The sequence below is a fragment of the Hibiscus syriacus genome, unplaced genomic scaffold (genome assembly GCF_006381635.1).
Source record: "Hibiscus syriacus cultivar Baekdansim isolate YM2019G1 unplaced genomic scaffold, ASM638163v2 tig00000916_pilon, whole genome shotgun sequence".
Lineage (NCBI taxonomy): Eukaryota > Viridiplantae > Streptophyta > Magnoliopsida > Malvales > Malvaceae > Hibiscus > Hibiscus syriacus.
Genome location: NW_024061833.1, coordinates 1,278,301 through 1,292,830, shown reverse-complemented (window position 1 = coordinate 1,292,830; position 14,530 = coordinate 1,278,301). Strand labels below are relative to the sequence as shown.

The following is a 14,530-nucleotide window of genomic DNA, read 5'->3' as shown; positions in this document are numbered from 1 at the left end:
ATTGAATTATATAGATTATTGTCCATGTATAATATGAACATCGACGAAAATTCTTAATAATTTAATCCTTCTGATTTAGGTAAAGAATTATTCGTAGAGGAGATCATATAAAATTATAAAATTTAGAGAAGTAAGAAAATATATTTTTTTGTGTGAAAAGGAGCACTAATGCTGAAACTACGTGACTAGAGACCTAGACAACCCATCTTTTCTTAATCTATCTTCTACTATTCCTGGCGGTTGTGCGAAATAATGGAGCCCTTTCTGTAGTGACCATGCAAGTTTAGCCATTGTGTCCGCAGCCTCATTGGCAGCTCTTGGTGTATATCTAACTGTTGTTTCCCATTCGTGTTAACATATTGAATCTATATGTTGGAGTATGGTGAGGGAGTTCCCATCAGTCGGCTTCGCGTCGATTAGGCCTACAACTTCGACGTTATCAGTTTCTATCATTACTTTTTTTCACACCTGTATTCCAAGCTATGCGGAGTCCCTCGAATATACCCCACAGTTCAGCTTCTAATGTAGAGCTGAAACCTATCTTCTTCGCAAATCCCCATAACCAATCTCCTGCATGATTTCGAGCTACTCCTCCACAGGCGGTTTCACCTGTGAGTGCTATCCTTGCGCCGTCTGTATTAACTTTGCACCAGTGGATATCGGGTGGCTGCCAAGTAGGACTGACTCTTTGGTATTGGGTGTTTCTTTTCATATATTCGGATGCTGGCCCGGTGATGTCCTTGAGTAAGAAAATATCTAAATCAAGGAGAGGAAATTCGTGAGAAATGGAGAGTTCAATTTTATTGGGAGAAAAGGACGGAAATTTTTATTATACCTCTAAAGCTATATTCCCAATTTCCCATATCTCCAACAAAAATTTACGTGAAGTAAATGTTGTAATGAATAAAAAGTCTAAATATTATCAATTAATATTGAAATTACGAGCTTATAGCCTAAACTAATTATTAACAAATTAAATTCGTAATTTCAATTTTTATAAACATAAATATTTATGGCAATTGGCCATGCAACGTAAGGGTACACAGGCGACCACAAGTACTGGGTTCCGCACACTGAAAACTAAATTGTTTTTCCAATAAAGTCCAAGCACGTGTATCAAACGTCATCCATTAAACCTCTTGAAATATCTTCTCTTCCACTCTTTTCTCGCCACGCCTTTTTCAAGCTTACCGGCACCGCTTTGCCTAGCGGCCACGTCATCACTCTCATTTCTGTTTCTCTCTCCTTTAATCTAACTGGTCACATGCATCCACCGTTGAATTCAAAAACTGCTTCCATCGGGCCGTTGAATTTCCCCCTGAGATATAATTTGTGGACATCGTAATTTACGTATTCTTTTAAATCTCGAGAATCATTCATCGTTGAGAACTCTTTGCAGCTAATTGGAAACCAGGAAACAAAGCGCCGGTTTCTCATATTCCCAGCGATCTGAGTAGACTCAGGTGTTAGTGTATACAACCAGAGAAAGCTGTTTTGCTTAGCTGGCTCTCACGGTTAGGTTTGTTATAATCAGTTGAGGTTGTTGTAACTGCTAGAGTTTCTAGAATTGCACTTATCTGGTGTATAAATGTAGCTCTCTACATATGCTTTGTGAAATAAATCAAGTTTCATAATCTTGGTTTTCATTCTCTTTCATTCTGTTCAGTTTTCTTGTCTTGTAACTGTCAATGCTTTACTGAGATTGTAACATGGTATCATTCGCCAAGGTCTGGAGAATCGTGCTATCCGCTGCTCGATATTTCTTGAGTTTTTCCTTATATGATACGTTGAAGATTCGTATCTCTCAGTAGTCATGCTTGCTGGTCGTGAATTGTACTGGAGGTAGTTGCAGATTCTTGAAGTGTTGTAAGTAGGTGGTAAGGTGTTTTCAACTCAGTTTTTTTGGTTTGCTTTATTTCTTGTTATCTTTCCTATGGCCTCCTCTACGGTTAGTTTGACAGTTCAACACATTCCTAAGCATGATGTTGTGAAACTGTCTGAGAGCACGTACCTCTTGTGGAAACATCAAGTGATGTTAATCATTGATGGGTATGGGTTGTTGAAGTATGTGTCTAATGATGCCTCTGCTCCTAGTCAGTTTATTGTGAATGAATCAGGACAAGAGGAAGAGAATCCTGCCTTTGTGGTTTATAGACAACAAGATAAGCTATTGGCGTCTTGGCTCTTAACCACAGTAAGTACAGAAGTCCTTCCTCACCTCACTGGTTTGACGTCCACGCTCACCATTTGGAGTGCCATCTCAAGATTGTTTGGTGCGAGGTCCAGTGCGAAAGTGTCTGCTCTTAGACATAGTCTTCATTCGCAAAGGAAGGCTGGGTTGACAGTAAGTGAATATCTGGCAAAGGTAAAGTCTGTTTGCGACATGCTGAATGCTGCAGGAAGTTTGGTAACTGAACAAGAACATGTTAGTGTTCTTTTGGCTGGGTTATCCATGGAGTTTGAGTCTATCATTGCTATAGCCTCTCGAGATTCTTTATCGTTAGATGTTCTAACTGAAATGCTTCTTGACTGTGAAGCTCGACAAAAACTTTTTCTGTGTGAGAATGTCTCTGTCAATATGGCCACTCATTCTGGTGACAAAGATTGTCAAGATTCGAGGTCCGTTGCTGGCAATACTTTATCCCAGTCACAGTTTAACTCAGCAAGGAATCATCAAGGTGATAGTTTTCGTGGTAGAGGTCGTGGTCGTTTCAATAACTCTAATCGACCTCAGTGTCAGTTGTGTGGCAAATTTGGCCATGTTGTTCAGAAGTGCTATCACAGGTTTGATCGCGAGTATTCTGGGGTGGCTGACTCTTCTGTGTTGAGTAATGATGGGTTAAAACAGTCTCGTAGTATCTCGAGTGATAAGCAACAGCCTATTGTTAATATGCATGCATATGGACACTCGATGAATCCTGGTTTTGCTCAGTCTCCTATGTTTTTCTATCATCCTGTTGCTAACTCAGTTTTTCCTGGAATGCAGTCGTTTGGGTCAATACCTTACTGTCAAGGTGGCCATCTGTTCCCTTCACAAGCTCCGTATCCGATGTCAATGCTTCCTACAAATACAGTTTCTGGTCATTCGTCGCTTGGTTCTAAGAAGAATCCTTTTGGCTCTTCAATGCCTTCCTCACCAACAGCTTTTGTCTCCACGGTACCCACTGGAAATGTCTCAACCAATACTGCTGATACGGCTTGGTATCCTGACACAGGAGCAACGCATCATGTCACTAATGATATGTCGTTTTTTGACTCAGGTACTGCCTACACAGGTAAGAATACACTGCTTATGGGAAATGGAGAGGGTGTTAAGATTTCCCATATAGGACACTCTCGTTTGTTAAGTAACTCGAAACTTTTGGTATTACAAAATATGCTTCATGTGCCGAGTATAAAGAAGAATTTGTTGTCTGTGTCACAGTTTACTCGTGACAACAAGGTATTTATCGAGTTTCATCCGTTTGAGTGTTTTGTGAAGGACACACAGACTCAGGAAGTTCTATTGAAAGGGAGGCTCACGCGTGATGGATTATATCAGTTACTGCCACACACTACTGAAGACTCAAACTGGCAGTTGAATCATGTTTCGAAGACATCTAACTCACTGGATTTGTGGCACAAACGTCTTGGCCATTCCTCGTTAGCTGCTGTTCGAGCTGTAATGAAAGCGTGTAATGTTGTTTCTAATGAAAATAAGTTGTCCCGTGTTTGTACAACATGCTTACAAAGCAAAGCTCATAAACTACCTTTTTGTACATCTTTAACTGAATACAATAAACCTTTTCAGTTGGTTGTCTCAGATGTATGGGGTCCAGCACCGATTGTTTCTGCTGATGGCTTTGCTTATTATGTTTCTTTTATAGATGTTTACAGTAGGCACACTTGGATCTATCTTCTTAAAAGAAAGTCTGAGGTTATGCAGTGTTTTCTTAGTTTTTTCAAGATGGTTGAAGTTCAATTTGATTCTAAAGTTAAAATTTTACAGACAGATGGAGGTGGAGAGTATCAAGCTCTCAAAGGTTGGTTTCTTGCGAATGGTGTTCAACAAAGAGTCTCGTGTCCGAGTACCTCTGAGCAGAATGGGAAAGCAGAAAGGAAGCACAGACATGTTGTTGAAATGGGTTTAGCGTTGCTAGCTGAGGCTGCACTACCCTTGAAGTTCTGGAGTCATGCGTTTCTGTCAGCAGTACACTTGATCAATCGGTTGCCAACTGAAGTGCTGAATGGCAAGTCACCTTTTGAGGTTCTTTACCAACAAACTCCTGATTATTCCATGCTAAAAGTTTTTGGCTGTGCGTATTTTCCTCTTTTGAGACCGTTTAATCAGCACAAGCTGGATTTCAGGTCGAAACAGTGTGTGTGTTTCTTGGTTATAGTCCTTCATATAAAGGGTACAAGTGCTTAGATGAAAATGGGAGGATTTTTATCTCACGGCATGTTGTATTTGATGAAGAAGTGTTCCCTTATTCTGAGGGTAAGGCAGCTAATCCGAGTCGTGGTTCCTCGGACAGCATTCTACCTATAATACAGTCGACTCGAGGGTCAAATCAGGTTGCTGGAGAAGCACCAAATTCAACTTGTGCCTATACACAGAATCCTGGCACACTTGTGGCTGATGCACCACATGTAGTTGGTGCTATAGAAGACAGTACATGTGCAGGTAGTGACTCAATAACACCTGCTGATGAAGCTGATCCAGGATCTAGTGCGTCAACCAACCTGAACGGCAATGAGTTCGAATTATGTGAAGAATCACAACCTACTACAGCACAGTGTGATGAAGATCAATGCAATGTTCATCCTATGGTGACCCGAAGCAAGAGTGGAATTTATAAACCCAAAGTTTTTCAAGTGGCTTGTTCAGACAAAGAACCACATACCATTCGGGAAGCCATGAAAAGCTCAGAATGGAAGGCAGCAGCTCAAGCTGAATACGACGCACTAATGAAAAACAACACGTGGACGCTTGTTTCACTGCCGAGTGGTAGGAAACCAGTAAGTTGCAAGTGGATTTTTAAAATTAAGTGAAATGTTGATGGGTCTATAGCAAGGCATAAAGCCAGACTTGTGGCCAAAGGTTTTTTGCAGCAGCCTGGGATTGACTATCATGAAGTTTTCAGCCCTGTGGTCAAGCCAGCAACCGTACGTGTCGTTCTATCTCTTGCGTTGTCAAAAGGATGGTCGCTAAAGCAAGTCGATGTCAACAACGCCTTTCTGAATGGAGTCTTAGCTGAGGAGGTGTATATGGTGCAACCGCCAGGCTATGAGCAGGGTGATGGTAACCTGGTCTGTAAACTCAACAAAGCCATTTATGGACTGAAGCAGGCTCCTCGAGCATGGTTCGAGAAACTCAAAGAATATTTGGAGAATCAACGGTTTGTTTTATCAAGGTCCGATGCCTCGCTGTTTGTTAAGGAGACTGCTGGTACTATCGTGTACTTGCTTGTATATGTAGACGACATCATTGTGACTGGAAGCTGTGACAAAGAAGTTCAGGATGTGATTAACAAGCTCAATAGTCAATTTGCTTTGAAGGATCTAGGGTGTTTGAATTTCTTTTTAGGAATTGAGGTATGTCGATTAGGTGATGAGGTTATTCTCAGTCAGCAAAAGTACATACGAGACCTTTTGCGTAAGAGTGGTTTGGAAGATGCTAAAGGGCTTCCCACTCCTATGGCTACCAGTTGTAAGTTGACTGTTGACAATAGTACACCGGTTAAAGACGCTACTCACTATCGGAGTATAGTTGGTGCATTGCAGTATGTTGTTATCACCCGTCTAGACATTGCCTTTGCGGTGAATAGGGTGTGCCAGTTTATGCAGTCTCCGTGTGATATTCATCTTCAGGCAGTGAAGCGCATACTAAGGTACTTACAGGCCACAGTGGACTTTGGTTTTCGATTTTCAGCATCGTCACGCTTGTCCTTGACAGGGTTTGCTGATGCAAACTGGGGGTCCGATGCAGATGACAGACGTTCGACCTCGGGCTACTGCATCTATTTTGCTGGAAACTTAGTCTCTTGGGGCTCTCGCAAACAGCAGGTGGTTGCTCGCTCCACTGCAGAAGCTGAGTATAGGAGTGTTGCGTGTGCTGCTGCTGAGATGGCGTGGCTTGAATCACTCTTAAGTGAGCTACGTGTGACTGTTCATGGCAAGTCTGTTCTATGGTGTGACAACTCGAGTGCTGTTGCAGTCTGTGCTAATCCAATACTTCATTCAAAGTTTAAACATGTTGAACTTGATTTATTTTTTGTTAGGGAGATGGTGGCTGCTGGAAAACTCTCTGTTCAGGAGATTCCTGCTTTTGAGCAAGTGGCTGATGTTTTAACCAAGCCATTGTCTGCTCCTATGTTTCTCAAGCATAGACAGCGGCTGCTTGTGTCTCAAATTCCAGACAAATTTGTGCACTCGCAGGTTGAAGATTGAATAAAGCCTGAGCGAGGTTGAGGTTGTAGTACGGGAAGTGTTAGTGAACGTTTCTCAAGCATTCTTGTTTTTTCTTTAACGTAGGTTGGTGCTTTTTAACAAGGAGGGTTTTGCAGTAGGGGGTATGTTAGTGTATACAACCAGAGAAAGCTGTTTTGCTTAGCTGGCTCTCACGGTTAGGTTTGTTATAATCAGTTGAGGTTGTTGTAACTGCTAGAGTTTCTAGAATTGCACTTATCTGGTGTATAAATGTAGCTCTCTACGTTTGAGAGAGATATGCTTTGTGAAATAAATCAAGTTTCATAATCTTGGTTTTCATTCTCTTTCATTCTGTTCAGTTTTCTTGTCTCGTAACTGTCAATGCTTTACTGAGATTGTAACATCAGGAACTCGCTTCTGCTCTGTTCGAACAGGTACGTTTCTCTTTGCAGTGACTGGTTCACGTTTTCAATTGCTTACGAATGATGTCATCTCAGTCCCTAGTAGAAATGCTACAGAGATCGGAGAGTGTTGCTCTATGTCCAGTTAATTTTGATCCGTTCGTGATTTTTTTTCTATGTTTTAATGTTTGTTCAAATCGTAAATCACAGCAGAAAACTGTTGTTTGATAGTAAAGAAAGTGAAAGAAATAAAAAGAGAGAAAACTGGAAAGAAAGAAAGTGATTTTATTCGCGTGTCTGTAGCTATAGACTGAATCTACTAACTGCTGTTAACCACTCTTGAAACTACCCAAACTAACTTTGAATCTTTAGCTGGTGACCCACTTATACATCTAACATTGTTGATTTAAAGCAGCCTATGTCAAAGTAGGTTCAAGTTTTGGTATCAATCTAGATAAATACTATTATACGATGCTATAGACCAGTTTAATGAAAGCTAGGTGTTTGAAATTATTCTTGATCAAACATTTGATATATCTGCAGAGCTGCCAGAGCATAAACACGATTGCTTTTGTGTCAGGAACTAGTTTTAATTTATGTAATAATCTATGAATCTATAATTGTTCTTGCTAGAAAAGATCTAGTCAGTTAATCCTCAAGTTTGTTGCTGATGCATATGCTTGGTTGCAGTTTTTGCTTAAATTTTGCGAAGAGTATTCGCCATGGGAGTTATTAGTGTTTCTAGTTCAGTTGCCCGAACTCCACTAGAATTAAGCACAAAGTTTTCTACTCAAAGAAGTACATTGAGAAAGCCTTGTATTGTAGCGTTTAAAGCAGATAAATCCAATAATACAGCACTAGTTATGACTCAAGAACATAATCTTTTGCCGGTGGAAACTGCTACGAAGCACCCGAAGAGACTTGGGAAAGCTGGAAAGGCTTTGAAAACTGCAAACCGTGTCTTGACTGATGAAGGTTCTCCGTGCACCATGGACGTAGATTACAATGAAGCTGCTGCAAAACTTGAAAGCATTTATAAGCTTAGTCCTTCAACTCGAACATTTGATGAAGAAGGGGAAAAGGTCGAGACAAAAGGACGCTCGCTGAGGAGAAAGAAGTCGAAAGAAAGTGATGGGAAAGCAGATAATGGCAATGATAAGATTGTCGTTAGGAACCGGACTAAGAAGACTAGAAGATTGAATCTTGATAGAAGAGTTGAACTGAAAAGGAGCAGAGAGGGAAAGCCAGTTGTTTCTGGTCAGAATAAAAAGGGTATTGTGAGTGAAAGCGAGAAGATCGATAGGCTAGTCCGGGACTATTCAGCTTCAACCGATTTGGCCAGCCTGGATTGGAAAAAGATGAAGATACCTCCAGTTCTACCGTCCACTGAGCATACTTGGTTGTTTAAGCTAATGCAGCCAATGAAGGTTTGCACATTTTCATTAAAAAAAGAGAGACTGCTGCCATGTGTCAGTTTTTGAAACTTTGATTGTACTTGCCACTAAGATATTTCAATAAAACTGCAGGCATTGCTTGAGGCCAACGAGAACTTGCGAAAGGAATTGGGTAGAGATCCTACTGAGGATGAATTAGCTGACGCAAAAAATATGAGTGCAGCTGAAGTGAGTAGACATTTAGAGGTCGGTCGAGCTGCTAGAAATAAGCTCATTAAGGTAATTCCTCTTCCACCACCAATGATAGTAAAGTTGTTTTCACTTTCAGTTGGTTTTGTAGAACATATATTAGTCTTTTAAATATGCTATTGGTGTTGATGTACCACTAGCCTAGCATTCCTCGGCCAAATTTTCTATGACGCAACTTGAATAATTTGACCAGGAGCCATGTTTTGATATCACCATTTTAAAAGTGTTTGCCTAGTTTGTGGATAAAACTTATTATGAGCATTTTGGCATTGGCTTTCAATAGTAACTGCTGAGAGGGATTGCTTTCTTTTCATGCAGCATAATCTTCGGCTTGTTTTGTTTGTGATAAACAAATATTTTCAAGATTTTGTCCAAGATTTCAAGACCTTTGTCAGGCAGGAGTCAGAGGACTTATTACAGCCATTGATCGCTTTGAACCGAGAAGGAAATTCCGGCTTTCGACATACGGTCTTTTTTGGATTAGGCATGCAATTATACGTTCGATGACAATATCAAACTTTACACGTGTCCCATTTGGACTTGAATCGGTGTGCTCTCCTCACTTTGGCATGCTATATTTTACTGCTTATATTAAAAATACCATGATAGTTTACATGAAACAAAGTAGCAACATTGACATTTTGGCAGCCTTCAAATTTAGTGAAAAGGCCAAAGTAGGGATGATTGATAACCCTTTTTCAAGTGTCAGATAGAAAAACTCATCACTGAAAACGTATATGACGACAATTAATTCAACACTTGTATCTTTGGGACTAAGTATTTGCTGTATAGGAATCTAACTGCAAGGTGTTGATAGTTATCATCATGCCTGAAAAGCTTGAGGCCCAAGTAAATCATACATGTGATTAGGGGTGTAAACGAGCCGAGTCGAGCTCAACTCGACTCGAAAACTCGCGAGCTTAAACTTTTTAAGCTCGACTCGAACTCGAAATCCTGAATGGAAGCTCGTGAGCAGCTCGAAAAGGCTCGAAATGAAGAAAAAAAATTCTTAAACTTAACTAGATTGAAGTCTCAAACTCAAACTTGAACCTTAAACACATGAAAGTCTTACTGTATTTTTTTTATAAAAAATCAACACATAAATGTTAATATTATTAATAATTTATTTTAAAAAAAATAAAATCTTAATATATTATGTTTTCGAGCTGCTCACGAGCTATTTGAGTGCTCACGAGCTGTTTGAGTCAAGTATCAAATAGCTCGTTTTGGTTCGTTAAGAATTCGAGTCGAGTCCATTCAATCCGAGTATTTATCGAGTCTTGACCGAGTCGATCTCGAATAGCTCGCGATCTGTCTCGTCTCCTTTACAGCCCTACATGTGATTGGATATTCTGTTTGTCATTTATGTTAGTGACATTTTGAATGCTGCCTTGTGCTGCTAAATCTTGGCTCAAGAGTTTTGACCGATAAACTGAGCAGTAAAAGCCATGGCTGCTTCTTTTGTAGAGATATGCTGCAACTATTTACCTGTTTATTTAATGCAGGTTAGAGTAGAAATCCAAAGAGCCAAACTGGAATTAATGTTTGAACTTAAAAGAGAACCAACAGATAATGAAATAATTGAAAAGGTTGGGATCTCTCCTGAGAGGTACCAAGAAGTAATGAGGGCATCAAAACCCGTTGGTTCTCTTCATTCAAGGCATTCGGTCACGCAAGAAGAGTTCATTAGTGGAATCACCGATGTCGATGGTGTCAGCGGTGATCACCGGAGGCAACCTGCTCTTCTCAGGCTTGCACTCGATGATGTGGTAAGCCGACATCCTCTTTTAACTTTCTACACTACTTGCTTTAGGTTACTTGGACTGTGTTTCGTCCGAAGACAATGACTCACAGTATGCAACTAAAACCCGGTTTTATATTTTCAGCTTGATTCTCTTAAGCCCAAGGAGAACCTGGTGATTAGGCAAAGATATGGACTAGATGGTAAAGGTGATAGAACATTGGGAGAAATTGCTGGGAACTTAAATATTTCGAGAGAAATGGTCCGAAAGCACGAAGTAAAGGCACTAATGAAGCTCAAGCATCCTGCTCGAGTGGACTATCTTCGCCGGTACGTTGTCTGAATTGTATCAACATCCTCGGCGGTCATCTATATAACTCCCCCTATGTTCTTCTATTAGCTACTGACTGTAGTTTCTGTATACTGATAATCTTGTATCATAGTCATTTAACCACGTGAACATAGAATTCTCATACATGTAATATAAATTTCGAATACTCAGAAGAGTGTAAAGCCCCAATTATACACCACTCGTTATAGTTTTATCACTCTCCTGGTAATAGGTGATGTACGTTTGTCAGATCGCATTGAATCATTCATCGACAAAGATTTAAAATAGAATTATAAATTAATAGACAAAAAAATCTCATCGTTTATTTATTCTTTTAATGGTACTTTTAATTGTTGTCCTGTCCTTTAATTAACTGTCAGTTAATCATGCAACAAAGATTTGTTTTAAAAAATAATAATTGAAGCTTAAGTTATCAAAGAAAGAACTTGAAATATGCAATTTAAAAACGTAAAGAACGTTGATAAAATTTTGTTGTTTATGTCTAATATTTATTCAATTGGATATGAATTTAAATATGAATTGATTAAATTAAAGACTAATAAGAATTTTTAGTTATAAATTACAATAATAAAAAGAAATAAAACATTTAAACATATTATAATCATAATTAATCATTATAAATATAATCATATTAATAATTATACATAATAAAATTTAAATATAATTTAGGGTAAACTACATAGATGGTTACTAAAATTTTATCAAGTTTATGTTTTTCCCACTGAACTTTTAAAAGTTACAAATTGATCACTAATTTTATCGATTTGTAACAAATTTTTCATTCGTCGTTAATTGCCATTAATGTGGATGACGAAAAGCTGAGTTGATCTATTAACCGCTTACCTGGACCGTTTGAGTGCAATAGGAAATGGGTGAAGAAGAAGTTTGTCTGTTAACCATTCCTGTGAAATCATTGGACTTTCGCTCTATTCTTCCTCATTCGATTCCATGTTCACTTCCTACTACTTCTTCTTCTTCTTCTTCTTCACCCATTTCCTATTGCACTCAAACTCCCTCTTCAAGATTAAACTCCCTCTTAAAGATTAAAACCCTACCCAGGTCTGAGGGTGATTATGGGGCAACAACGGTGATGCTAAGACTTGTAGCAGCTGATACCGGAGTGCAATAGGACGAGTGACCAATTTGTTACAAATCGATAATGTTATTGATTAATTTGTAATTTTTGAAAGTTCAATGAGGAAAACTAAAACTTACTCAAACTTTAGTGACCATTTTGTATAGTTTACCCTATAATTTACACAGCGTGAGAATTAAATTTATGTGTGAATGACTCTTAATCTTTATTGATTATATTAAAATATAAATTCTAAAATTAACAAAGTGTTTAACTTAAAGCAAGATGTGAATTAAAATATTTTTCATATAATATCTTGAAGACGGTAAGTTTAAACATGTTTAAATATAACTATTTTTGTCACCCCAAATTAGGGCCTATTTTTTTTAAAAAAAATTCGAGGACTGAATTAAAATTTTAATTAAATTTAGGGACCAAAATGAAATTTTAGTTAAATTTATACCCAAATCAAAAAGTAACCAAAGCCTAAGGAAATATAGTGTAATTTATCCATTTTTCTTTTTGATTGGGTTTAAAACCCAAAATTCAACCGTATCCATTTTTGTAAATTCCTTTTCTCTATCTCTTTAAACCTTCTCTTTTTAGCCAATAAACTTTGATCGTCGTTTGACTTTCGACCGTTGCTCTGTTATCGACAACGCCCATACCATGGTGTTCCTTACATCGTCCTGAGTTCAACGGTGGTCGCCTCGTTGTCGTCGTTAGCGTGTGGAGGGGTGAGTGAAAAAAAATTCTCAACGTTATCAAATCGAGCTCTCCGCCGTTAACCGTTGTGAACTGAGGCTGGTAAGTACATTAAAATGCTTGAAAGTAATTTTTAGGATTTTTTTCGTAAATTTTCCGACCCCGAAGGCCCTACACGCGCTGTAACATCCCAAAATATGGGTTAGTGACTAAATTGTAAAACTTCATAATATGGTTATTAAAGTAGGATATTTGAATAGTTCAATGATTTATTCGGAAGTATTTCCTGAAAATTATTAGTAATTATCAAAGGAATTAAAGGGTAAAATGGTCTTTTGACAGGAAATATATTTATTTCCTTATAATATAAGGAAACCACGTGTAAGGGATGGAAACAAAGCCAGAGTTATCTTCTTTTCCTTTGTTCTTCCATACGAGAGAGCCACAACAAAGGTGAGTTTTCTATTTTGTTGATTATTTGTTGAATTAAAGGTTGAGTTTTGATCATTAGATGATAACTAAGCTTAAGGAAAGCTTAAGTTGTTTTATAATCAAAAGATGAAGAAGTTATAAGAGATTAAAGAAAATGAGTTTTTATATGAAATTATGGAAAAGAGTTGATAAGTTGAATTTGAAGTTAAATTTGACTTGTCATCAATCTAATTAAAGAATATGAAGTATTAGAATTTGATTTAGAGTATACAATTGGATTACTAATATGTATAAATGTATAATTATGTAGATAGTGAACGTAACTTTGTTTCGATACCCCAGACAGGGTATCTATACCTCAGTTAGGGATGTACCGATACCTATTTTATACAAGAAATGAAATTGGTCTTTCCTTTAGTATAATAATTAGAAGATTAGAGTATACAATTGGATTACTAATATGTATAAATGTATAATTATGTAGAAAGTGAACGTAACTTTGTTCCGCAACGATCGAGGGATTAGAAACGATCGAGAAAGAGATAAGTTCTAGAATCGATTCAAATCAAGCAAGGCTAAGGTGAGTGCATTTTATAGTTAAAGTGTATAGAGATAAAACTTGTGATAAGTCTATCTATGATAGTTGAATTCATGATTTTATACTCATGTACATGCATACATATATTATTGTTATAATGATATCACGCATAATTTATTATGCTTCCATTACAAGAGAAACAATCCAGGTATGTGGAATAATGGAAATGATCATATGTGTGTATATAAAAAGTGATGAAAGAGATATGAAATGAGAAATATGTTCATATTTAATGTTATATGATATGAGAGATGTAGGTATAGTTGGTATGCCAAGAGTCGAGGGTATAATGGTCCTTCGGGACATATCCAGTGGTCCTTCGGGATGTATCCAGTGGTCCTTCTGGACATATCCAGTGGTCCTTCGGGACGTATCCAGTGGTCCTTTGGGACGTAGTGGTCATTCGGGACAAATATTCATTGCCCCTAGTGGGAATTTATCGAGCTGTGGTGATAACATTAGTGCACAACCTCAATGTACTCACATACCTCTGTTCTCAATAATGTACATGGGCAATTGAAAGATAAATTAAAGTGAAAGTGATACAAGAAGGTAAGTTTCATATGTGCATGACATGATTATATATGTTATAGTGAAATATATACATGCATATTGAAATGTCATTATCAAATTGTAAGAATGCATATTCATGAATCTATTGTTACATGTTCATTTATTGCCTCACTAAGTCTATGACTTAGCGTGTAAGTGATTTACACGTAGGTACCAAGAAACAATAAGAGCAGTAATAGAAGTGGCAACGACATCATCACTACTAAAAGATCAGATCAGAAGTAATTGACAAAGTAAGTATTTTGGTTGTGTATAGAGCATTGACATGTAATAAGTTGTTAATTAGGAATTCTCTGATCGATTTTGTATTTTATGGTCTCTTTTATGTAAATTAACGTATTTTGTTTTAATGAAAGTTTAAAATTTCATTGTTTTTCTTTAAGTGTCAAAGTTTGAAAAGTCAATGTGACACCTCGGACTCATATTTAGGTCGGCTACGGGTTAGGGGTGTTACATTTAATGGCATCAGAGCTAAGGTTTAGTCGATTCTTGGCATAAATCGAAGTCTAGAGTGTCTTATAATGTATACATGCCAACAAAATAGTGAAAACTTCTGATCTGATTGAATAATAAGTATGATGTTTTGCTAATAGAATAATATG

General features: G+C 37.8%; 1 pseudogene; it reads left to right on the top strand.

Moving 5' to 3' along the window:
- The first annotated feature begins 1,333 nt into the window (after positions 1–1,333).
- Positions 1,334–10,754, top strand: LOC120117612 (annotated as a pseudogene).
- The last annotated feature ends 3,776 nt before the right edge of the window (positions 10,755–14,530 follow it).